Source organism: Camelus dromedarius, chromosome 3 (genome assembly GCF_036321535.1).
Source record: "Camelus dromedarius isolate mCamDro1 chromosome 3, mCamDro1.pat, whole genome shotgun sequence".
NCBI lineage: Eukaryota > Metazoa > Chordata > Mammalia > Artiodactyla > Camelidae > Camelus > Camelus dromedarius.
The window spans coordinates 109,649,324-109,676,227 of record NC_087438.1 but is presented as its reverse complement, the minus strand read 5'-3'; the positions used below and the strand labels follow the sequence as shown (position 1 = coordinate 109,676,227).

Sequence of the window (26,904 nt, the reverse complement as noted above, 5' to 3'; positions counted from 1 at the left end):
GTCTCTTTATTTCCAAGTTCTCAGAGAACAAGAATACTAGGCTAACCAAAAAGTTTAAAAGGGAAAAATTAGGAATGAAATGTCCCTAGTTGGCTTTCAAAAGCTGTGAAATACTACTGCAGATCTAGAAAGCCACACACACTCAAGAGTTGTGTGCATGCTGAGAAGACCTGAAAAGATCCTAAGTTCTCACCTCTGGCTAACACTGAGGCTCTAATCAAATAGGAAGTTAAGGATAAGGAAAGTTGTAAACTGCTTGGCCCAGAATTGAACATGTGCCCCAAAACAAACGAAGAGCCCCTCAGCAAAGCCTGGGAGACGTACTGGTCCCAGATGTTTAACGAAATCTCTATCCAATCATTCCCCAAAATGGAAATTAAAATTGTACTTTAGAAATTTCTATACTTAACACAAAAGAAGGCAGTAATAGAGGAATAGAGAAAAAATATATAAGCTATATAGGAACCAGATGGTAAAGTTGCAGGCCTAAATTCCACCTTCTTGTTGACTATATTAAATTAGATTAAACACTCCAATTAAAAGGTAGACACTGAAAAAATGGATTTTTCTAATGATCCAACTATACGCTTTCTATAAAAGATACAGTTCAGATTCAAAAACACAAACAGGTTCAAAGTAAAAGGATTGAAAAAGATATACCAAACAGGAATCAAAGGAGAGCTGGAATGCCTATACTAATATCAGACAAAATAGACGTTAAGACAAATATTGTTACTAGAGACAAAGGACATTTTATAATTTCTAAGTAAATCAATCAAGAATATATAACAATTATTAAAATGTATACATCTAATGATAGAATCCCAAAATACAGAAAAAAACAATAGAATTGAAGAGAGAAATAAACAATTCAAAAGATACTTAGCAGACACATCAACCAAATGCAACGCATGTACCTCATTAGGGTCCTGATTCAGGCAAATTTTAAGCATATAAATACACACACACACACACACACACACATGCAAGAAAATCAGGGAAATGTGAACAATGACTAGATATTTAATGACATTAAGGAATTCTTGTTAATTTTTAGGTGTGATAAAGGTATTGTAGTTATGCTAAAAAGAAAGACTCCTTTTCTTTTAGAGGCATATTTTGAATTTTTTTTTAAATAACCTTATATGATGTTTGCAATTTGCTTCAACAAATCTGAAGGGAGGAAGTGAAAGATGAGAACTAGATCAAACAAGATTTGTCCTGAATGGATAATTAATGCTGCTGGGTGGTAAGTCCATGGCAGTCCATTTTGTTATTCTTTCTTCTTATGTACATATTCAAAATTTTCCATAATAAAAGGCTAAAACAGGCAGAACAAAGCTACCTGGCTGCTAACTCTGAGAAGCACTAGAACCAAAAAGATTAATATTTGTCCATCCACTCAAAAAAACATTTGTTGAGCATTTACTTATGAGCAAGTCAATGGGACAAACATATTCTCAAATAGGCACAGATAAAAATAATTATGAACAGAGTGGAAGATATGTCATAAAAGAGGCCCAAATGCAGGGTTATAAGGAGTTAGTGAGGAAGAGATAATTACTTATGGGGGACAAGGGCAAGCCTGAAATCACAGAACAGTTATGCAGGAAGTGTCTTCATTGTAACTATCTTATTTACCTCTGAAAAATCTGAACTCCAGAGAAAGGAAGTCAATTTCCTCATAGCACATTCTAACAGCAACATTCTAACAGAGCTGAGATTTATTTCATTCTGCAGCTAACATTCACTGAAAGCTTATTATGTCCTGGCACCTTGCTCAGAATTTCACACATGCTATTTCATTTAATCCTCACAATGTATTCCATTATTATCCCATTTTACAGAGGAGAAAACAGAGGCTCAGAGAGGTTAAGTGACTCACCCAAGTCGACACACCCAAGAAGTGGCAGAGCTGGGGTCTCAAACCTAGAAAGTTTGTCTCCAGAGCCTTCTCTCTTCTCACTATACTGGGATTTAACCCAGAGTTCCTTCCACCACTCTGCTAGGTTCGGCTGTAATAGGACAGAGAGAGAGAACAACAGATGTTTCAGGCAGAGGGAATGGAGGAGGTTCAACTGACACTAATACTTTGTCCTACAGGGCCTTCTAGGACTGACGAATGAGCACCTCAAGAGGACCCTGTTGCATTAATAATTTTATGTCACTAAAAAATGGCTGCATTTCATAAATGCACAGAATTTGCCTACTGTAACCATTTTCTGTAAGTGCTCTCTGACACCTTGCTCTGTTCTTCTGCACTTGAAAAACAAAGCCCGGTTATCTCAGCCCTGCTGAGGGCTGGCGAGCCTCCTCTGGCAGTCCTTCCCTACTCCCAGTTGCACTGCAGTGTGGCAGGCTCCAGGGAGCAAGCCCTCACACACCACCTAGCTCTTTCCTCCTCCTAGAGGGACTCCATGGGAAGGTGAGCTCTCATCCCTAGCCTCAGCACTGCTTACCAACCGATCTTGAGGAAGTCATTCAACTGGGACCTCAGTATCCCCATCCCTTTCACATAAAAGGAGTTAAACCACATGAGCTTTCAAAAGGCACATTCTTCTACAAAAATACTGAATCACTATCTTATACACCTAAAAATAATATAATATAGTACCTTATGATATCACTTATATGTGGAATCTAAAGAAAAAAGGAAAAAAAAAAAAAAGGACACTACGAACTCAGCTGCAAAACAGACTCGTAAATAATCTTACAGTTCCCGGGGAAAGGGGGTGGGAAGGGATAAATTTGGGAGTTTGAGATTTACAAACATTAGCCACTATATATAAAAATAGATTTAAAAAAAAAGTTTCTTCTGTACAGCACAGGGAACTATGTTCAATATCTTGTAGTAACCTTTAATGAAAAAATATGAAAATGAATATATGTATGTATATGCATGACTAGGATACTGTGCTGTACACCAGAAATTGACACACTGCAATTGACTGTACTTCAACTTAAAAATAATAATAATATAATACTGTAAATCAATTCTTCAATTTTTTAAAAAGGCACATTCCTCTGACAAGGCAGAGCTGCATGAAATCAGGGAGTGAGAGACACTTTTAAAAATTCTCTAATAACAGAAACAAGAAAATTTTATAAATCAAATATAAAGTAGAGAATTAAATGTATCTATAAAACACATATAATAAAATAAATACATAGTATGCTTATTCACTGTACAGTGTTACGGTGCAGCAGTATTTTATGCCACTGTTGGACTCAATGTCAGACAGACTGGGGTTTGTAGCCCAGCTTTGCCAAGCACTGAATATGTTACCTTATTGATTAGAATAATAATAATAGTTAATAGTCATTGAATATTGCCTATATGTCACAAACTCAACACTCTACAGTTCCCTCTGGGGAAAATCATTTAAGCCTCAGTTACCACATCTATAATAAAAACAAATGGAAACACACCATAATACAGTAGCAGTAACATCGCAGATTATCAACACTCTAAAATCATATTATGTGATTCTGAACAAAGTGTAAGCTTGTTTGAACAATTTGATCATCATCCAGGCAGATGCAATGTTAGCCACCTACTGTGAAAAAAAATCTACTCAAATGTTTGTCTTTACTCTTTCTTGAAAACTACTATATTAAAATGTCATCTTACATCTTTTGTGTTGTTCATTCCAACAGCAATAATAGTAATAAATTTATTATCTCCTTACCTTTCCCATTATTATTCCAAAATAAATTCTAGTAAATTTAGGTAGCTCGTCATGAGAAGCCACAAAGATCAAATGAGAAAAAATAAAAACATCTCTGAGAGAGGTATGTCCTATGGAAAAGCTAGAGCCAAAACTGAAGAATTTAAAACCACGTGTATCACAATTAGACACTCAGTTGCTCGTACCAGGCACTCAGGTATTGAGACTATTTCCATCACCATATGGCTATGCTCTCTCAACAGATTTTATTATTTTTAGTGATTCAACTACAGAATCAGAACAGTGCTTAGAGGTGAACCAGTTGAATGCTCTTCCAGTTCCAATCCCTACACGCAGGAGAGAAAAATGAGTGTGAAAAAAACAATCAGGCAGCCAGTCAACTATTAGCTGCTGTGTACTTACTAATAATAAGTACACATAATATTTGCCAGCCTCTCTCCAGGTTCTTGGGATACCTCATGAACAAAAGAACCCTAAAGAAAACCCCTGCCCTCATGACACACATTGTGGCAGGGAGAAGTGAGTGTCCAGACAACTCTTCAGGCCAGGGGCAGAACTAGACCTTTTCACCCAGGGACCAGACACCTTGGTTCACTTCAAAATCTGAATCATACTAATGGATAGGTTTATTCTTCCCACACTTTGCTCAACAGGCCTTCAAAGCTTTCCTTCAATTACATCTCTTTGGCAGAGAGATAAATTTCTGATTGCCAGATCAGTCTGGATCGACTGTAGTATGATTTAGTTTCTCGAGTGAAACTAGACAACACAATGTCATGGACTATAGTAGTTATGTCTTATAATGTGTGTAACGGTGAAAAGTTCACAGTGTTTTGGAATCACTTGGGAGTTGGGTATCCATGCTAGATACTTCCGTAGTACGCTGCTTTCATTGTAGTATTTCTTATGTTATATTTTGTAAGCACTTATTTTCTGTGTCCCTCTCTAAACTGTAAGCTCCATGATGAGGCAGGGGCATTTGTGTGCCCATTAGGTCAGTATCTAGCCCTGAGCCCAACACAGGATTGGCACTTGATCCATGCTTATAGGTAGAATGAATGAATGATGTATATTCTCTCTGAAATTTCTCAATGGCCCTTTGAAATGGGTATAGATTACTGATACATTTTACTGGTCTGAGAACTGAGACTCAGAAAGTCCAGGTCACATCTTCAAAGTCACATAGATGGTCATAATAAAACCTGACCTTCTGACAATTATTCTAGTGACTTTATGTTTCTTGCAGACTGGAACCACATTTTTTCCATGTCTGAGCCCTTTACAGAATTGGTCAAAGTGTGTGGACCCTAAGGAGGCATAGTAAATCTAATTATTAAAAATTATTATTGGCAAAATAGACTTTAAGTCAAAAACTGTCGTAAGAGAAAAAGAAGGACATCATACAATGATAAAAGTATCAATACATCAGGAAGATACAACAATTATATGCACCCAACATCAGAGCACCTAAATATATAAAGGAAACATTGACAAAACTGAAGGGTGAAATAGACAGCAATACAATAATAGTAGGGAACTACAACACTCTACTTTTTTTTTTTTTAATTTTTTTTTTAATTGAAGTACAGTCAGTTACAATGTGTCAGTTTCTGGTGCACAGCACAATGTCCCAGTCATGCATATACGTACATATATTTGTTTTCATATTCTTTTCCATTAAAGGTTATTACAAGATATTGAAAATAGTTCCCTGTGCTGTACAGAAGAAACTTTTACTTTTAAATCTATTTTTATATATAGTGGCTAACGTTTGTAAATCTCAAACTCCCAAATTTATACCTTCCCACCCTCTTTCCCTGGTACCATAAGATTGTTTATTATGTCTGTGAGTCTGTTTTTGTTTTGTAGATGAGTTCATGGTATCCTTTTCTTTTCTTTTTTTTTTTTTAAGATTCCACATATGAGTGATATCATATGGTCGTTTTCTTTCTCTTTCTGGCTTACTTCACTTAGAATGACGATCTCCAGGTCTATCCATGTTGCAGCAAATGGCATTATTTTACTCTTTTTTATCACTGAGTAGTATTCCATTGTATAAATATACCACAACTTCCTTATCCAGTCATCTGTCCATGGACATTTAGGTTGCTTCCATGACTTGGCTATTGTATACAGTGTTGCTATGAACATTGGGATGCATATATCTTTTCAAATTAGAGTTCCCTCTGGAAATATGCCCAGGAGTGGGATTGCTGGATCATAGGGTAAGTCTATTTTTAGTTTTTTGAGGAATCTCCATACTGTTCCACAATGGCTACACCAAACTACATTCCCATCAACAGTGTAGGAGGGATCCTTTTTCTCCACACCCTCTCCAGCATTTACTGTTTGTAGACTTTTTAATGATGGCCCTTCTGACTGGTGTGAGGTGATACCTCATTGTAGTTTTGATTTGCATCTCTCTGATAATTAGTGTTATTGAGCATTTTTTTCATGTGCCTATTGGCCATTTGTATGTCTTCATTGGAGAATTGCTTGTTTACGTCTTCTGCCCATTTTTGGATTGGGTTGTTTGTTCTTCTGTTATTAAGTTGTACGAGCTGCTTATATATTCTGAAAATTAAGCCTTTGTCAGTTGCGTCATTTGCAAATATTTTCTCCCATTCCATAGGTTGTCATTTTGTTTTGCTTATGGTTTCCTCTGCTGTGCAAAAGCTTGTAAGTTTAGTTAGGTCCCATTTGTTAATTTTTGCTTTTATTTCTATTGCCTGGGTAGACTGCCCTAGGAGAACATTGCTAAGATTTATGTCAGAGAATGTTTTGCCAATCTTTTCTTTATGTGTTTGTATATGTATGACTGACACATTATGTTGTACATCAGAAATTGACACAACATTGTAATCTGACTATACTTTAACTTAAAAAAAAACCCATATATACTGGCATAATGAGAAACATATAGACCAATGGAACAGAATAGAGAACCCATAAATAAATCTACACATGTGCAAATTATCTTTGACAGGGTGCCAGGAATATACAATTTGGAATGGATTGTTTCTTCACAAAGGAATTGGATCTGTATTCTACATCATAAACAAAAATCTACTCAATATACTGAAGACTTAAACATAACACCTGAAACTGAAACTCCTAGAAGAAAACACAGGAGAAATGTTTCATGACACTGGTCTTGGCAATAATTTAATGGATATGACACCAAAAGTAAAGGCAACAAAAGTGAAAATAGATTAAAAAAGATGAGGCTAAAAGTCTTCTGCATACAAAGGAAACAATCAACAGAGTAAAAAAGGCAAAGTATGGCATGGGAGAAAATTCTACAAATTTTTTATGTGATAAGGAGTCAATGTTCCAAATATATATGGAACTCTTACAACTCAATAGTAAAATTTTTTTTAAAAACTAATAATCCTATTTAAAAGTAGGCTAAGGACTTGAATAAACATTTCTCCAGAGAAAAAAACATACAAATGGCCAACAAGTCTATGAAAAAATGCTCAATGTCACTAATCATCAGGGAATGCAAATCAAAGCCACAATGAGGTATCATCTCACATCTGTTAGGATGATTATTAAAAAAACACAAAAGACAAAATGTGGTGAGGATGTGGAGAAATTGGAACCCTTGTACACTATTAGTCAGAATGCAAAAATGGTGCTGCCATTACGGAAAATACTATGGTGTTTCTTCAAAAAATTAAAAACAGAACTATCATATGATCCAGCAATTCCACTTCTGGATATTTATTCAAGTGAATTGAAATCATGATCTCGAAGAAATATTAGCACTCCCATGTTCACTGCAGCACTATTCACAACAGTCAAGATGCAGAAAAATGTCCACTGACAGATGAATGGATAAAGAAGATGAGATGAGCTATAAACATACATGGAATAGTATTAAGCCTTAGAAAGAAAGTTCTGGCTCATGCTATAACATGGATGAAACTTGAAGACATTATACTAAATGAAATAAACCAGTTACAAAAAGACAAACACTGTATGATTCCATTCATATGAGGTACATAAAACAGTCAAATTCATAAAACCAGAAAGTAGAGTGGTCGTTGCCAGGGGCTGGGAAGAGGGGGAAATGGGGAGTTACTAATTACCATGCATAAAGTTTTAGTCAAGCAAGATGAGTAAATTCTAGAAATCGCTGTACAACTCTGTACCTATAGTCAACAGTACTGTGTTGTACACTTTAAAAATTGTTAAGAGGTTAGATAGATCTCATGTTAAGTGTTCTTACAAAAAATTTGAAAGAATGATGATGATGATGAAGGAGGAGGAGGAGAAGGAAGAGGAGAAGGAGGAGGAGGAGAAGCAGCAGCAGCAGCAGCAGCAGCAGCAGCAAAATAATTTGTTAATAGAAAGGAGCTTTGGAATCAGAGGGTTCAAATCCCAACCCTGTCGTTTACCAGGAGGGACCTTGGGTGGGTTTCTTCATATATTTCATCTTACAAAAAGAAGATCATAGTTTGTACCTCCAGGGAGGCTGGGAGGATTAGATGAGAAATTGCATATAGAAGTCAGCACAACATTGGCATTGCCCATGGAGGGCCTTCAGGTCCAGGCCACCTCCTTACAACCACAGAAATGGCAAAGGCTTCAAGAAGGAAGCAAGGATTCTTCAAACTTCCTCATGTAGTACTGATGTAGCAAACCAGGGGGTTTTAAGACTCCAACGCTCACAGTCTGGTGCTCCCCTAGACAGGAGGCACTTGTAATCCCATTTAAAGTCCCTGAAAGGCTTCCTCTCAGCCTCTGCTTAATTCAAAGTCTGTCAACTCCTACAGGGTCCTGCAGCTTCATTCATTTTAGACAGTCTTTCCTGGCGGCTTGTGTATGAAAAACTCCAGTGCTGCAAATCCTCTGTGTGCGTATGAACAAAAGAAATGCTTTTTGTTCAAACTAAAACCTCTGCAGAAATAAGCCAGGGTCGGACGTAGGAGAGCAGCCTGACAGCCAACACAGGTCAAGTCAACAGCCCAACAGTAGTAACAGGATTCTGTGAACAGTTGGTGGCGCCGTAACTCTCCCACGTGCCCCCAAATAAGCAAAGCCCCAAACCAAGCGTCCCACAGACCAGAGGCTGGAAAATGCTGCCTGCGAGTCAGTCCCCAGGCTTTGTTCTGTTTTCCAAATCATCTAGCACAGAGACGTGTGCCACACTAGACATTCCAATAGGAAAGCCACTTCTAAGTAGTTTTGACAATTCATCAGTGTTGTTTATTGTGGTTTATGACCTCTACCACGGAAAAGTTTGAAGCTGTCCAGAAAGGCAAACCTACAGACTAGTGGTTGCCTAGGGCTGGGGGTGTGAATGGGGAGTGAGAGTCAACAAGCACGAGGTTTGTTTTTGGGGTGATGGGGATGGTCTAAAATTAGATTGCTGTTGGTGGTTACACACCTCTGTTAATATATGAAAATCACTGAATGGTATATTAAATAGGTGAATTTTATGATATGAAAGTATCTCAATAAAGTATCAGAGACAGAAAATGGATGGTTGATAGATAAGATAGATAGATAGATAGATAGATAGATAGATAGATAGATAGATAGATAGATAGATAGAAAGAAGAAAGGAAAAGAAACAGAGAGATGGAAAGATGCACGGATAGATAGATGATAGAAAGAGAGAGACTGAGAGACTAAAGCCCAGGAAACGGTCTTTTCTGAGGGCTCCTGACCAGCCCTCACCAAACTCTCACAGTGCTTTTCCTGGTTTGGTTTTGGTCTGATCGCTGAATTCAAGGGACTCTGTAGAAGAAAACAAAGGGTTTCTTCCTTCCTCACCTTTTTGGTTGCTTTGAAAACAGAGAACACACATAAATTCCTAAGAGTGGTACTTAATCTGATCCTCTCTGCACTGTAACAGTTAAACTGTTCCTGACTTCTGGTTCAAGCAAGAAAGTGAGCAAGAGAGACAGAGAGACAGAACGAGATGGGAAGATCGTCCCAAGTGGAAGGAACAGCACGAACAGGTGTTCTCCAGCAGGAAGCTACCTGGCACGTGCGAGAACGGGGAGAACCACCGTTCTGGTCTGAGGAAGAGGTAGCGGAGGAGAGTGAAGAGAACACAGAAGCCAGGTCACACAGGGCTTCTGTGGCCCTGGTACGGAGCAAGTTGCTTTCAACTCTGTAAAATGAACTCACTCTATTGGCCCTTCAAATTATTCATCTTTTGGTGAAGAAACAGAAGGCAAAATATACAGAAATGATACATATTTCACGTTTTCTAATGTGCTGCCCCACACATTCTCCCATTTGCTCTGCCCAACAACACACTCAGAGGAAACAGTTTTATGAACTTCAGTAATCAGATGAGGAAACTGACAAACAGTAGTTAAACTGACTTGCCCAGGTTGACACAGCTATTAACACGGAACCTAGGAATTATCTTTAGCTTATGAAGAAATTTTCCCCATTTTCAAAATTGGTTTACCAATATCCACCTTACCAATCTCCCTGTATCAGCTATCCATCTCAGCATAACAAAACTTAGTAGGTTAAAAACAACCCTTAATATTGCCCAGGAATCTATGGGACAGCTGGGCGATTCTGTTGATCTAGACCAGACTCAACCAGTCTTCACTGGGCTTGCTCATGTGTCGGCAGTCACCTGGCTGGTCAGCTGCGATCCAGTTGGTCTCACGAACATGTCAAGCAACAAGCTGACTGGTGGCTGGGGCAAAGGAATTGACTGGGCCACATATCTTTCATCATATCATATATCATATCATATCATGCCATAGCAATAGGTTAGTTGAGGCTTTTTTACAGGGTACCAGTAAGGCTCCAAGAGAGCAAGTGGAAACATGCAGTGCTTCTTAAGACCTAGACTTAAACCTGTCACCCACCTCTTCTGCTGCATTCCATTGGCCAAAGAAAGTAACAAGTCCCAGCCAGAACCAAGGGGAAGAAAAACAGATTTTACCTCTTAATGGGAAGAGGTACAAAGACACATTGCAAGGCCCTGAAAGGAGGGAGGGATGAAGGATTATTGCCATGTTTGCAATCGACTAATATCCCATTCCCACAAATAAAAAGAAATACATTACCCCCAAACAACTAATGATCAGGAATTGTTCCCAGAGTTTCACTGTCCTTTCTGGTCACTGCCAGGTATCCACAAACGCCACTGGTCATGAGGAAGGAAGGAGAGAATTTTTATCTGTTCATCAGTTTTCCTGCCCCTCCCTACACCTCTTCCTTAGAGTTTTCTTCAGGGCTTTTGGTGCAGCCTCTTCACCCTGCCATAGCTCCCCAGATGGATGGACCAGGTGAGCATTTCACCCAGCCCAGCCAAAGACACTGTATTCATTTCCTAGGGATGCTATCATAAAGCACCACAACCGGGTGGCTGGAAACAACAGAAATTTATTCTCTCACAGGTCTGGAGGCTTAAAGTCCGAAATGAAAGTATCAACAGGATTGGTTCCTACTGTACATTCTAGGAAAAATTTGTCCCATGCTTCTCTCCTAGCTTCTGGTGGCTCCTGGCAATTCTTGGTGTCCCTTGGCTTGTGGCAATATAACTCCAGTCTTTGCTTCTGTTCCCACATGGCATTCCCTCCTGTTTCTATGTCTCCTCTGTTTCATCTCATAAGGACCTCAGTCATTGGATTAGGGTGCACCTTAATCGAGTATGACCCCTTTTTAATGAATTACATATGCAAAAACCGTAGCTCCAAATAAGGTCACATTCTGAGGTTCCAGGTCAACATGCATTTTGGGAGATAATATCCAACCCAGCACAGGGATTCTCTGTCCAAGGTATTTGGAATGAAGACTTGGAAATACCTATTTGTCTTTGTTGATTCTTGAACAGAAAAGACGTATAAGGAGCTGAAATAGCCATGTTCCTCCAAGTACATAAAACAGAGAAAGTCAGTTTACAGAGAGGAAAAGAATGAAGCAGATCTTTAGAGAGAAGCAGAGATGACAAAACATGCTGAGATGGACAGACAAAGAGACAGGGACACTCCATCTTGGTTTCAGAGCCCTGGCTCAGTCCCTCATGGGACCAGTTTGTACCTCCCACCCTTGAACTCCAAGAGATACTTCTATTTCCCTGCAATAAACTTCTCTCTTTGGTGTAAGTTAGCATGAATGGGTTCTGTTTATTGCAACCTAAAGATTTCCATAAAGGAAGAGATGACTTCATTATCCTGCCAAGGTGCTTTGGTGGCCAGACTGGATGGGGCTGCAGGAAGGTGCCAATCATGAAACGGGAAGTCTTGTGCTGGATGTTGCTGTTGTCTCTGTTCATTGCACAATGTTACACACAGTGGCTATGTTCCCAGGGCAGCCCCATAAAACCTCTTTAATTTTACAATGCTACTAGCATGCTAACTCAGTTACAGAACAGCACATAAATAGGTAAATGTACAAAACTGCACCCAAATAAGCCCAAAAGATTCATAAAATCTCTTTTAGAACCTGCCAAAATTAGGGATGGCTTCCCTTCCTAGTCAAATCATTCTTTGTTTTGCTTTTACCTTTTCAAGAAACAGAGACAGAAACTGCTCAACGTGTTTTCTCTCTTCTTTTAATCTCACTTAACTGTAGTGTTCAGTGATATAAGATTTAATGGACAATTTGGCCACTCAGTATCTTGTGAACATAAGCCCATCATCTCTAAGGAAGAAGCCAGAAAACACTCCACCCTCCCTTGCAGCTCAAGTGTAAGTGAGTGACCTAGCTTTGCCAATCAGATACGAGGAAGCCTTCAGTTTGGAAAGGAAGCACATGGGAACGCAGACACTATGCCAAATCCGTACTTTAGTGAGTGAAGTAGGGAAGGTACCTAGATCAGGGGACATTCGGGGCAAGCCTCTGCCCCTCACATCGTCAGTGAAAGCGCCAGTACTTACGCTGAGAGCAGTGCTGTTCTCATCGTAGTACTCCTACAGCGTGATTTGGGCTCTGTTTCTAAATAAACAGACAGTCTCAAGCTTCATCTACGGCCTTCTCTGAGATTCTGTGAGCCTCCTACGTCCTTGAATAATCGATTCCTTCCTTGAGTAAACCAACAAAAGTGGATTCTGAGCTTGCAACTAAGAACCCTGACTGAAAAGATATTTCTGGTATCGTTCCTACCTTCTACCTGAAAGTAGCCTTTTTCCACCATCGAGACTGTCCTAAGCACTTGAGCACACCTGCCTCACGTAGCTGAGGATGCAGGTGACAGGACTGCTCTGATCCCTTTCATCGTTTGCCTCTTAAAAGCAACTTAGAATCCCTGGTGGCCTCTCCCAGCAAAACTGAAAGACATGTTTTTCATCATATGTCGTAAAAACATAAACACAAATAAGCGTAATTTCTAAATAATGGGGCACTAAACAACGATTTTTCATAAACTATGGCATCTATTCCCTATTGCAAGAATGTAGCCTATCTTTTAGGAGAGGCACCAAGACCTTAGCACATTTTGCTTGATGACAGTTGTCATAGTCTCTCAAACTCATCTGGTCTCACTGGAAGGAAAAAGTATCACCTTCCAGTGACAGGTGTTTCAGGTTCCACAGAGTATCTTTCCAAGGGTCTTCCACAACTCAGTCCATTTGTGCATTTTTTTTCCCTGTGAATTTTAACACATTTCTGATCATGCAACTACACTGAGTAAAATTCAAGTCATTCTGTATTGACTTGGGGGGAAAGTTGAAATGCCCTAGCATGATACATTAAGGCCAAACAACGCCTGTCGCTCCAGCCCATGCCTTGCTATGCTTTAAAGCTCTACTGCTGGTCGCCAACGTCCCATTCCCAGTCATATTCCACTATTTATGGTTCATTCACTGAATGGGGTATACTGTTCTTTGTTTCTGCAGCCTTGCTCACGTGGCTCCACCTGCCAAGAGCCACCATCTCTATTTTGCCCAAATGATAAATACTTTTCCTTTTATCAATACCCTGCACCAGTGCCAATTACTCTAGAGTATCTGCATATTCACATATGGATTTCATTTGATAATAATTCGTTCATTTTTAAGTTAACAAAATATTCAAACTGGCTTTAAATGGAACAATCTGAACAGGCACTTTACAAAAGAAGATTTACAAGTGACCAATCAGCACATGAAAATGTCTTCAGTATCACAGTCCAAAAAGAAGTACAAATTAAAACCACAATGAGATACCACTTGAATTCACTAGAATGGTTAAAATCTTAAGAACTGACAACAACGAATGTTGACTAGGATGCGGACGAGCTGGTACTCTCAAAAGTTGCTGATGGGAATGTAAAATGGTATAGGTACTTTGAAGATCTGTTGGCCACTTTCTTCTAAAATTAAACATACATCTACCTATGACCCAGCAATCCCATCCTTGGATATTTATCCAAGAGAAAAGAAAATATAAGTCCACAAAAAGACTCATACGAGAACAGTCATGGCAGCCTTATTCATAAAAATGGAAAATGGAAATAATCCAAATACTCACCAATAGGAAAATGACAATCAAATTGTTATATATTCATACAACTGAATGTTACTCAGCCACATAAAAGAACTTCTAATATATGTAGCAGCATGGATAAATCTCAAAAACACTATACAGAGCAAAAGATGCCACATCAGAAAGTAAAGACTGTGTGATTCCATTCATGTAAAACTCTGAAAGAGGAAAACATAATCTATGGTGACAGAAGTCAGAAAGTGGCGGCCAGGGAAGGGGCAGGGGGAAGATTAACTGAAAAGGACACAAGGGATGCCCCTCTGAAGTGATAGAAATATTTCCTATGTTGTTTTGTATGGTGGCTGCTCAAGTTATTTATTTGTAGAAACTCATTAATTAGAATATTTAATCTGTAGTTGTTAATGTAAAGTATACTTTAAAATAAACTGGCTTTCAAATTTAAAAATGAATTATCTCCTTAGATCCATACATGTACGCACACAACATTCTTTCTTTAATTTCTGTGTATTCCGAGACCCCAGAAGTTAACACAATCTGAATTCAGAACTCCTGGACAAAATGACTTCTAAGGGCTTTCCAATAGCTCACATTCTCTGAATTCTCTGAAGAAAAAAACAATTCTGGAATCACAACACAATCACAAAGTCAATGGGGAAGAAGAAAGAGTCCCCGAATTCCATTGATTCACATTTCACTGATAACATAAACCACGAAACATACACGTAGTCGTCCTCAGAAGTTAACTGCAAAGATTAATGTCTTTATTCTGGCCCTGGGGAGCAGAGGTGGAAGTCAGGGAACTCACTGTAAAGGACAGCATGGACTGGAGATGGCTGCCAGCCAGGGGAGATGCAGCATAAAACAGAAGTCCTGGTTCAGGGCCTCTGTTCTATCATTAACAAGCCGAAACCTAGAAGCCTTCTTGGAATCAATCAGGCCAACTGCCTCATTTCAAAGATGAACACCCTGAGGTCCGGAGAAAGGGATTGACTGGCTCAAGTTCAAGTAGTAAGCAAGTAGCAGAGCCTGAGTTAGAACCCCGCCTTAGCAAACCCAATTCGTGTGGGCCCTGTTGTTTTGTTTGGCTGGCGTCTTGTCTGTTTTCTAGGACTTTCTCCTTCATCCCATTACACACAGGGCGGTAGCAGAGCTGCTATATCCGTTCAAAATAGCCCACACCACCTGGCCTACAGTTTATGGATCTTGAGGGAGGGGTGAGGGGGAGAGTGGGGATGAGGCAGAGGAGGGGGGAGGCGAGAGGGATGAGGGAAGAAAGATCCCATCTGCTTTCATTTATTTATTTATTCTTTCTTTTTCCTTGTTAGAAGTTGGTCTTTTGAAGTTAGTTTTTGTTATTATTTTTTATTCAGGCATAGTGACGTATGAGTCTCAGGTATACAACACAGTGATTCACAATTTTTAAAGACTATATTCCATTTATAGTTATTATAAAGTATCGGTTATATTCCTTGTGTTGTCCATCCGCTTTTAGATACTCGTACCAGGAGCGGCTGGCAATGGCCATTATTTGCCCCAAGGTCTGAAAAATCCATGAGTCAGAGGTGCCCAAGGACTAGAGCTGCTAATCAGCATACAGATTATTTCTATAGAGCTTCTGCGAGTTCAGAGAATATTCAAGAAGTTATTTAGTAAAAGAAAGTAGAAAAAAACATAGGGAATATGCTCTCTGACATCAGTCTTAGTAATATTTTTTTGGATGTGTCTCCTCAGGTAAGGGAACATATGGAAAAATAAACAAATGGGACTACAACAAATGAAAAGGCCCTTGTACAGCCAAGGAAACCCAACAAAATGAAAAAGCCACCTACTGAATGGGAAAAGGTATTTCCAAATAATACGTTTAATAAGGGGTTAACATTCAAAATATACAAAGAACTCATACTGAACATCAAAAGAACAAACAACCCAATTTTAAAATGGGCAGAGGATCTGAACAGACATTTTTCCAAGGAAGATATATACAGGGGAAGGGGTTGGGGAAAGGAAAGAAACAGGTGAGGGAGACTGAGGTACAAACTTGCAGTTGCAAAATAAATGAGTCACAGGTATGAAATGTACAGTGTGGGGAATACAATCAATGATTAAATAATATCTTTCTATGGTGACATATCATAGCCAGACTTACCGTGGTCTACTGAACATTCTGAAATGCACAGAAATAGCAAATCACTATGCTGTATAACAGGAAACAAAATAGTATTGTAGGTCACTTAGACTTCAAAACCAAACAAGCAAGCTCAAAGAAAAAGAGATCAGATTTGTGGTTACCAGAGGGGAGTTGGGGCAAGAGGACTTGTGTGAGGCAGTCAAAAGACACAAACTTCCAGTTATAAGACAAGTCCCAGGGATACAAAGCACATGATAAATATAATTAACCCTGCATGTGTTATATATGAAAGTTGTTAAGAGAGTAAATCTTAAGAGTGTTCATCATAAGAAAAAGATTTTTTTCTATTTCTTTAATTTTGTACCTATATGAGACGATGAATGTTCACTAAATTTACTGTGATAGTCACTTCATGATGTATACAAATCAAATCATTATGCTGCATACATTAAACTTACACAGTGTTGTATGTCAATTATATCTCAATAAAATTGGAAAAAAGGAAAAAAATTAGAAGGTGTCTAAACAACCTGATTGGCACATCTATCATCCAATCAGAACAAGAACAGGCAACAGCTCTAGAGGAGTGTTCTGGAGGACTTCACTGTGTTTGGCATTAACCTTTTAGTTGTGGGTTATGGGGAGTGTGGTCTTCGAGGGGGGCCAGGACAGCAGGAGTCCTGGAGAGGGATCAGGTAGGTCTCAGGGCAGCATCAATTACCAACCGTGTGGATGTAACTCAGTATTTTAACAAACATATGGTCATACCAGTGTACAGTACCACCCAGAGACCAGCAAAAAGGGGCCCTGCTCTGGCTCCAGCATTTTAGAAGAGCTCACATGTCTGAAAAAAAATTAATTCCTTAAAGAACACTTGGGCATCTTTCTTTGTCCATCAGTGTCCAACACTAGCAAGCATGGCCCACCCCCTACACACCTGCTCTGGAGACCAACACCAGGGAAGCAGCTCTGCTCCATCCTTGAACAGATAACCGGGACTGAATGCCATGAAGGTTTGTGGGTCATGACTCTGCTGACATCAAAGACAGATGCAGAGTGTAACAGGGTCTGTGTGGTGGGAGTGCTTAGGTCAGAGAAAAGACTGATTAATTAACTTGTCACATCTTTCCAGAAACATAGCATGAATACGACAGACTCTTGAATAATGAAGTATAATTTCCCAGGAGTGCTGAGTGTCCATTTTTTTGGCTTCTCTTGTGTCCCAACATATTATTCACAGATCAGCATGGTATTCATGACTGCACATGGTGGCTAAGGAGTCTCTGCCATATTAAACAATCCATCTGTATGAACTGTCACGAAAAGACAGCCAAAATGTCTTAAGTAAAAAAATAGGGTGCAGTAGAGTATGTACATTATGCTCCCACCCAGGTGGGTTTTTTTAAGTTCATATACAGAGAGATATGAATTTGTACAATCATAGTACATTTCTGGACTTTCTGTCTGGAATTTTCTCTTTCTGGGGGTCCACTGAGAGGGCATTTTACTCTATTTGATGCTCTTCTAGTGTTTGAATGTTTTTTATGTTTTTTACTGTTCATAGATTACTTTTTCAATTTCAAAAGCCAGTATTTAATAAAAAGGAAATTTCTTATACACTCAGTGAATTGTATTTTCTTTTTTGCTTATCTACTTTCTCTTTTAACTGAAATATAGTTGATTATTTTAGTTTCTGGTGGACAGCATAGTGAGTCAATTGTACATATATACGTTCTTTTTCATGATAGGTTATTATAAGGTATTGAATACAGTTCCCTGTGCTATACAGTAGGACCTTGTTGTTTATTTTTTATCTATTTTCTAATTTTTTTACAGTAAACATGTATTATTTAGTAACTTCTAAATAATTCACTCCTAGTGAATTCACAAAAGTTATAAAAGTTATAATCACTAGTCACTTTTTGTCATTAATTAGCCCCATGTGCTTCCTTTCTCTGTAGCTGAGAACATAGGTTTCTGGTTATGCTGGAGAATGAAGCCACCGTGCAGGGTGTGTGTGTGAGAGAGAGAGACAGAGACAGACAGACAGACAGGGGCAGAGACAGAGAACAATCACAACGGCTACCACAATCTCCCTGTAGTAAACCCAGGAAAGCGGCAAAGATAACACCTGGAGAAAAATGTTTCCTTCTAGGGGATATCCAGAGAATCTTCCCGGCATCACTCCTCCGGAAATCTCAACACCCACCCAACCCCGCTCAGGGAGCAGGACTGACAGGAGCGGAGGCTGCAAAAGAGCACATGCCCAGCTGCAGGTGCGAGGTTCTCACCAGCCCCATGGACGGACGGCACAGGCCGCTCACACGGGCCGCTCACACGGGCCGCTCACACAGGCCGGCTTGCTCCCCCTGCCTCTGCCTAAGCGTCCCAGTCATTCCAGACCCCGGCTTTGCACACAAGCCGTCCAAAACTCTGAAACCAAAGCAAAAAGTCTTCACAGTCCTGAGTTGCATACCTCCCGCTCCAAATCCCTCAGCCTTGTCTTTTAAAAAAAAATGCCTATTAGCACCATTTCATTTCATCTCATTCTAAAATCCACTAATTCATTTGGGGAATTAGCTGTTCCATTTTGCTATGTCCCAGAGTTTCAATTATGGAAGCCCCATTAGTTGAGCAGAACTTTATTCCAACAAGGAGAATCAATAGGGATGAAGGGGGCGAGGAGGAGCAAGACAAAGAGAGACAGAAGGAAACAGAGAGACAGACAGAGACCAGGAGTCCAACCAATCGACATGGAGAGGGAGGAGCTAGAAACACAGAGAAAGGATGAGTTCTTCAAACCCCAACGGCCAAAGCAGAGCCCAGGAAGGTTTTCAGCACAATCCTGGTTGTTTTCTAAATTCAGACTTGGTGAAAGGGCCCCGGCACGTCTTACTTCCTTCATCACAGATAAGAATGGGAAGTGGTGCTCCTTTTTCCTGAAGTTCCAAGACCCTAAGGGCAGGAGTGACCTTCCAGTGTGCGCAGCCATTACCTTAAAGGCCTCAGCATCCGGCAGCCTTCAGAATCAGCAACAATGGGGATTCTCTGTGCACTTAAGGATAAGCCACAAAAGTTTAAGTGTAAACAGATGAGGTTAGGAGAAGAAGCGCGGGGAGGTGGTTCATGGGGCGTGGGGGAGAAACCTGGGAATGCGTTCAAAGGAAACACACTTAATTGCCACGAACTTTCAAGTCATCAGCTCTTCTTAAAAGAATGCTCTGTTGCTGGGTCATTTATATGTGTCTTGGGTACAACTTCACTACTCAGGAAATACGTGTACAGTGTTCAATCACATCAGTTCTGGTGGCAGTGGAATGCTTAAGATATGTGAGCGGAAGGCTCTTTTCTGGAATATTCTATTGCAATGCAAAACACTACACACACACACACACACACACACACACACACATCAAGGGACCTGACTCCACAACAGTTTCAGAGGCACCCAAAAGCCCCAACAAGGAGACTGCCCCTACCAAATCTAATGTACAGAGGCTCAGTAGGAAAGAAAGTTGGCATTCAACCCCCACAAAAGACAGCTTACAGAACACAGCTTCAGCATCTACTTAATTCTTATCAATTTGCTTTGAAAAGCCTGACACAGGCATTTTTGAGCCCTTAACAGGGGTGACTGCAGCCCTCCTCGGAAAATTTGATCAGCAAGCTAGTTGCTGCATTCAATGTCCAAATCCCTTAATCGTGGGTAACATGGTTTCAAATAATGATACCACCTGGAAATTGTATAGCATATGATATTTCCACTGGGCCTTCACCCACGTGGTCTCGGGGTGCTGGCAGACACACAGGGCAGGCAGGAGGAGAAGGCCACTAGAGGCAGTGTCGTGCCTAAGGTCATACACGTGGGAGATGATGTCCCAACTGCATGTGTGGTTAAGTCAGGGACAAAATCCCGACTGCAGGGATCTTTCTGATGCCCAGGAAACCTTGCACAGTGACTGAGCCTCACATGTTAAATGTCACTACTCTGCTGGCTCAGCTCACGGGGGCAACAACACTCACTACCTTCCCCGGCAAGGCCCCTGCTCCTCCCTCAGCCTGCAATGCTCTCCCCCTGGGAATAGCCACTCATTATTCACATCTTGGCTCAATGTCACCTCCCCAGAAAGCTCTTTGCTAGCTATGCTTTCTAGAAGGTAAGCTTTCACTGTAACACCTCTTGCTTTATTGCCTACATAGTACTTAGCAATTTCTGAAATTATTTTCTGCACTAGTGATCTTGTTCATCACCTGTTCCCCTACCAGAACCATGAGGACAGGAACCCTGCCTAGCTGTGTACCACTGTATCCTCCATGCCTAGAACAGTATCTGGTATAAAGTAGGCGCCCCAGAATATTTTCTGAATGATCATTCTATTTCATTAATATAGTCAACCTTGTAAAACAAACAGGAAAGCATTATTATTCCCATTTTACAGATGAAGAAACTGAGGCCCAGAAAGATTGACTTGTTCAAGATCTCCGCTAGAAAGTGACAGAGTTGGGAAAAGAGCCTGGGTCTTTGACATCAAGTCCACTGCTACCTGCACTATATAGATTTTATACCAAAAGTTTGAGAAATGAGAAATTCTTACTAATCAAGAATTATTTTACATACCATTCATCCATTCAACAAAAAAATCCTGAGCATTTACTAAATCCAAGAAGTATATTAAAAACTATAGGAGATAAAAGGATATAGACAAGATATACTTCCTGCCTTCAAGGAACTTACCATCTTTTAGGTGAATTAAAATAAGCACACAAGTATCAATAAAATAGAAAGTTTTAAGTGCTCTTATGGACTGAACTATGTCCACCTCAAAATCCAAATATTGATGCCTGAACCCCCAGGCCCTCAGAATGTAACCATATTTGGAGATAAGGCCTTTTTAAAAAGTAAAGTTTCAGTGAGGTCATCAGGGGAGCCCTAAACCACACACCCATATTTGGAGATGAGCTTCAAAGAAGTGGTTAAGTTAAAATGAGGCCATTAGGGTAGGGCCCTAATCCAACAGGACCAGTGTCCTTAGAAGAAAGAGGAAAAGACATCAGGGATGTGAGGACACAGCAAGAAGGCGGCCGTCTGCAGGCCAAGGAAGGAGGCCTCAGGAGAAACCTGCCAACACCCTGACCTACGACTGTCAACCTCCAGAACTGAGAAATTAACTTCTATGTTCCAGCTACCCAGTCTGTGTCTCTCTCCTCCCCTTATAAGGATCTGGTCACACAGGATTAATAGCCCACCCTAATCCCATGTAACCTCATCATAACTAATTGTATCTACAACAAAACTATTTCCAAATAACATCCCGTTCAGGAGGTCAGGGCTTCAACACATCTTCTGGGGGAATACAACTCCCATCTTCCAATAACAAACCAGGTAAAGGAGCAATTCATTCTCAGTGTGATCACAGTCCAGCCCTCAACAAGTGCTTTCACACACTCAGTTCCAGTGTCCCCATCTCTAAAGTCAGGCAACTGACCTAAGTGACTTGTAAGGACCTCGTCAGCCCAGCTGTTTTGGATGTCTTTGAAGGCCACCCTGGCCCTGACCCAGAGTTAAACAATTTTCTTCCCAGCCAACAAACCAGCCACACACATTTGAGCATAATCATTAAACACCTAGCAAGAAAAGCTACCCCACATACGGTTTAATAATTCACATTCCAATCCAATTACTGCACGTTTCATAAACCAGCACTTATTAGGGTACACCGTTCCTCTGAGCAGGCAGGGTATTTAGAAGGGGAAGTACAATTCTTATCTTCAAGATACAGGCATGAATAACTTAATTATCCCCCCTCATTTTTATCATTTCCCTTCTACACTGTCTTAGGTGAAGACTTCTAGCCAGTGGCTCAACACAGCCACCTCCCCCACTGTGGAACTCTTTGTCCCTCAACATAAAATGCTCCCTTTCTCTCATTCAAAACGCGTGTGTCCTGGGTCCCAGAGGAACTTAGAGATTTGACAAGGGTCCAACTTGTTACTTCTTCATCTCTGACTTTTGATTGCATGTGAAGTCAGAGGGAATTTGGTGGGGAGACAAGCAGCAGACTGACGGTGAGGAAACTGTATTGCTTGGAGTATTCGTGACATCTTTCTGGGTCTCTGAATCCCCATCTCTAAAATGAGACTGGATTGGACCAAAAAATTTTAACCTGGGGTATGTGGGCAATTTTGGGGGGATTTAAGAATAAGCCATAAACTATCTGCAGTAAGTTGTGTGTACAGGGAGCATTCATGTCCCCAGTTTCTATTTGGTGAATGATGTGGTCGAGGGACACTACCTCCGTATCAGAGCCACAGCAGAGCAAGTGATCTAGCTAGGGCAATCAGTGCTCTCTCTTTCCTGGCCAAGGTACTGGTTTGGAGATGAGCATGTGCCTAAAACTTACAATCAGATCAAATCTTGAGACCTTTACTGGGAATGCTAAGACAGAGACATTCTTTCCAGCTGGACATATGCAAGTCAGAATCAAGTGCCAGGAGCTTCCACCAGCAGTCTGGGAACCCACAGGGAGCCAGCCTTGGGAGAAAGCGGACACTGCAGAAGGCAGAGCAGAGACAGAAGAAGTGAGTCCTGGTGAAATTGTTGGAGTGCTGGATCAAGCTTCACCTGATATCCCTGAAGTTTTATATTACAGAAACCAGTAAATGTCCTCCACTGTTTAAGCTGCTCTGATTATGGCTTCTGTACCTTGAAACTAAAGCAACTTAAATGATAGTATATTTATATGTGAAATGCTCTAAGAAGAGAAACCATAGTTTCCAGGAGATCTTCAAAAAGATCTGTGACCCCTCCTCCAAAATTTTAAATCCTTAAACTAGTAAAATCTTTAAGGTCCCTTTGCAGCATTAGCATTCTATAATCTTATGAATCTATGAAATTCTAAATTTTTGGTTTGACTGATAATGTGTAACACGCATCATTCTAAAAACTGCTTTATTTTTAAATAAAGTCAATTTTTTCCATTACATCTTATTACAGAAATGTGTAACTAGAGCAAAAGAACTAAACAGAAGAGCAACCACTGTTAATATTTTGGTAACTTCCTCACAATTTTTTCTACTTTTCAATGCATAACCTTAGGGAGGTTTTAATATAGCTGAGTTCATACTACATATGCAATTTTGTATCAGGCTTTTTTTACTTGACATTATAATTCCCACCTCTTCACAAACCCTTTGTAAACAGCCTTTTTAAATGACTTCCTAACATTTTGTTGAATGGATATTCTATAATTTACTTTACCATTCCCCAAATGTTGGGCAAAACGAGGCTGTTTCCAGGTTTTGTTTTTGTTAGTTTGTTTGAGTTTTGTTTTGTTTTGTTTGGGCTATTCTGTTTCCTTTTGTAACAAAAGACTCCTTGCTGAATGTAAAGGAAGGAGGCACTGACCCTGGAATGCCCATCATCGTATCAGCCCTCGAGGGGAAAGAGGTGGGAGCACCATCTGGACATGAAGAAGCCCCCACCTCACCATGGAGACCACTCCTGGGTCCTCCATCAATCCAGTGTTAAGCCATCTCTGTCCCTCTTGTGACATCTTCCATTTGGATGGAGCCCCACTGGCAGCATTCCTGGCCTCCCTCCATCTGGAGACAGTGTCTGCCCTGACTGGTGGGCTTGGGAAAGAGCCCCCTTCACTGATGGCCAGCACTGTCCCTTGTTCCTTCCTGGGGTGTTTTCAGCAGGTCAAGCCCCAGTCTGGATAGCTCTGCAGCGACCCAGCTTTGCCTCTAATGGGATAAGAAGTCTCTCCCTGGTGTACAGCAGTAAGTCCTTTGAATCTCCAAACTCTGTTTGATTGGGATAAAGGTGGTATTTTGGTCACCTATTTCCTTAGGTTTTGTTTAATTTTTCCACTGGTTCCGGACTCAAGCAAGGAAGAAGGATGCTGCTCACCACCCCCTTCAAAACCACAACTAAAACAGTAATCTCCTCCACTGTTGCTGCATCTCTTCTCTGCCCATCCTGCAAGCAGGCTGTTGGGACTGGGGATTCTGTTTCGAGGACTCATCTGAGGGCAAGTCCTTCTTACTACCTGTGGATCTTGGCAATCAATACTAAGCTCAGACGATACCAGAGAAGAGAATTTATTACTACTTATAACAGCCACTACTGCTTACTGAGTGGTCATCATGCCCCCTGCACTGAGTCAGACGCTTACAAGCTTCGTTCAGGCTTTTAACAAACACCCTGTGAGGTAGGCATCGCCACCTGCATCTTACAGGTGAGGAAGCTGAGGCTCAGGGAGGTCCTGTAACATCCACATTCACATCAGCAGCCGCGGCCAGGCCAGGATTCACACTCAGATCAAGGCCCCTGAAAGCCTGTGCTCTTAACCTCTCAGCAGCCCCGGGGGTTCCTCTGAGGAGCGGCCAGGGCAGCAGCAGGCAGAGGGAGTGAGGACCCCCAGCCCCCTCAACACTCAGTCCAGGGAATTCCACCAGGCTCAGAGCCCCACCAGAGTCTTCATCTTTCCAGAGGCCACTTTCACAGCCTCAATGTGGTTTAAAGGGACCTGGGCAGGGGAGGAGCGGTTCATGGTATTTATTTGGGGCTTCTGTTTTTTGGGATAAAACTCATATAAACATAAGACTCCCCATTTTCATTTGTACAATTCAATGGCATTTAGTACATCCACAATATTGGACGATCACCCCACCACTGTCTAGTTTCAGAACATTTCTGTCACCTCAACAGGAAACCGTATTACCAATTCACTCTCCAGCCTCTGGCAATCACTAATCTGCTTTCTGTCTCTCTGGGTTTACCTGTGCGGAATATTTCATATGAATGGAATTACCTGTAGGAGATTTCTCACGGGTGGTAACAATGCTCACAACTTACATTCACTTTGCAGACAGGGAAGCACTTCTCAAAGCACAGGACAGAGAGACCTCCTTCCACCGCCTACCCTGGCTTTCCGCTTTGCCGCTGCACTGCCTTGTGGCTCCTCTCTCCTTGACTGGCCACCCATCCTCTCCCCATAACTTCCCTTCACATTTATTCTGAAAGAAAACGAAAACAAACACAAAAACCCTTCCCAGCCAATGAACAGATGACCCAGGAAATTTAATGATTCAACATTTTTTGCTTCTCGTGGCTCAAGAGAGCCAAGAGCCCAACAGCACTGAGTTTGTCGGGAGTTCAGCAGCCCAAAGAGTAGCCTAGCCGGGCTCCTGCCCCCGGCACCGAGCACACAACCGCACTGCCGCCCCCACCTCCACCCACACTGGTCTTCTCCCTCAGCACAGAAGCTCTGAAAACTACACATCTGTATCATGTGCCCTCTCTTCTTTCAAGACAAATTCTCGCCTTCCTGTAGGAGCTGCAGCAGTGAGCAGTGAGACTGGTTTATCATTTCTGTCTTGAATGCTTTCCCTTCTGGTAAGAGGGGGCAGAGAACTTAAGAGTTACAATAATAACCAACAGAGGGCAGAGTAGGAGAAGCAGAGAAGAAATGACTGATGGGGAGGTGGGACCAATGAGGTCGAAAGGGGATGGAGGGACTCTACTGAAAAGGGGCTCCTACATCTTTCAGGACCATCCTGCAGAAACATGAATTGAGACAGAGCCCACCTGGCTGTCTCTGGGAGGTTACACAGGCACTTAGCAGATTCCTGGAAATTGTCTCCTGGTCCTCACCTGACATGAAGAAAAAGGCACTCACCAAGGACTTTACACATTCCAACAATTTCCTAGGTCTGTTCCAAATCCTCTGCCTCTCAGCCCAACAAGAGAACTACCTGCATTCACATGACAGAGAAGGGGAAGGAGGGAGACTTAACAGGAGAACAGGGACAAGTCAGTCACTGCAGTCCTTGCTCTTGGTCCTACCGCGTCCCCTCCTGCCTCTTCCAAGTGTACTTTTGATATTCTGTGATCTTGACTATCCAGTCATGATCCTGAAGGCTCCCTGGTTCTCATTCATCATGGCCCTTGCGTCCCCCCAGCACCATCACCACATACACCTCCAGCATCAGCATCACTAAATCAGTGGGCGTTACACCCACGATCACTTTCAGAGGTTATCACTCTGTGGACTGAAAATACACACATGAAGGTGCTAGAGCTAACAGTCCTAACCCTAGATGCTTAAATGGAGCCCAGAACACTCTCCCTCCACTGATACCCTCTGTATTAGCTTCCTAGGGCTGCCATTACAAAGTACCACAAACTGGGAGGCTTAAAACAACATAAACTTATTGTCTCACACTTCTAGAGGCTAGAAGTCCAAAACCAAGGTGTTGGCAGGGCCATGCTCCCTCCAAAGTCTCTAGGAAAGAATCCTTCTCGGCCTCTTCTGGTTTCTGGTGGCTGTAATAACCACAGACATTCCTTGGTTTGTGGCAGCATCCTTGCAGTCTCTGCCTCTGTCTTCACGTGGTGTTCTCCCTGTGTGCCTGTGCATAAATTTCCCTCTCCTCCTAAAGACACCAGTCATTGGATCAGAGCCCACCACAATCCTGCATGACCTCATCCTAACTTGACTACATCTGCAAAGACCGTATTTCCCAATAAGGTCACATTCACAGCTACTGGGAGTTGATACTTGAGCATTTCTTTAAGGCTGACACAACTCAACCCACCACACCCTCTAATAAGGACCAAATCATTCACATGTTAACATGTTAACAGAAAGATTTTCCTATTGTCAGTTCCTC

The 26,904-nt window shown here is 41.2% G+C and overlaps 1 long non-coding RNA gene across 1 annotated transcript in view; it reads right to left on the bottom strand.

The window, feature by feature from the left end:
- The window catches only part of LOC135321079 (uncharacterized), a 141,449-nt gene that overhangs the window by 99,090 nt on the left and 15,455 nt on the right, over positions 1–26,904 (bottom strand). The window contains exon 2 of the long non-coding RNA XR_010380503.1: positions 1,886–2,015. This is a non-coding gene — a long non-coding RNA (uncharacterized LOC135321079). The remainder of the gene's footprint in view (positions 1–1,885; positions 2,016–26,904) is intronic.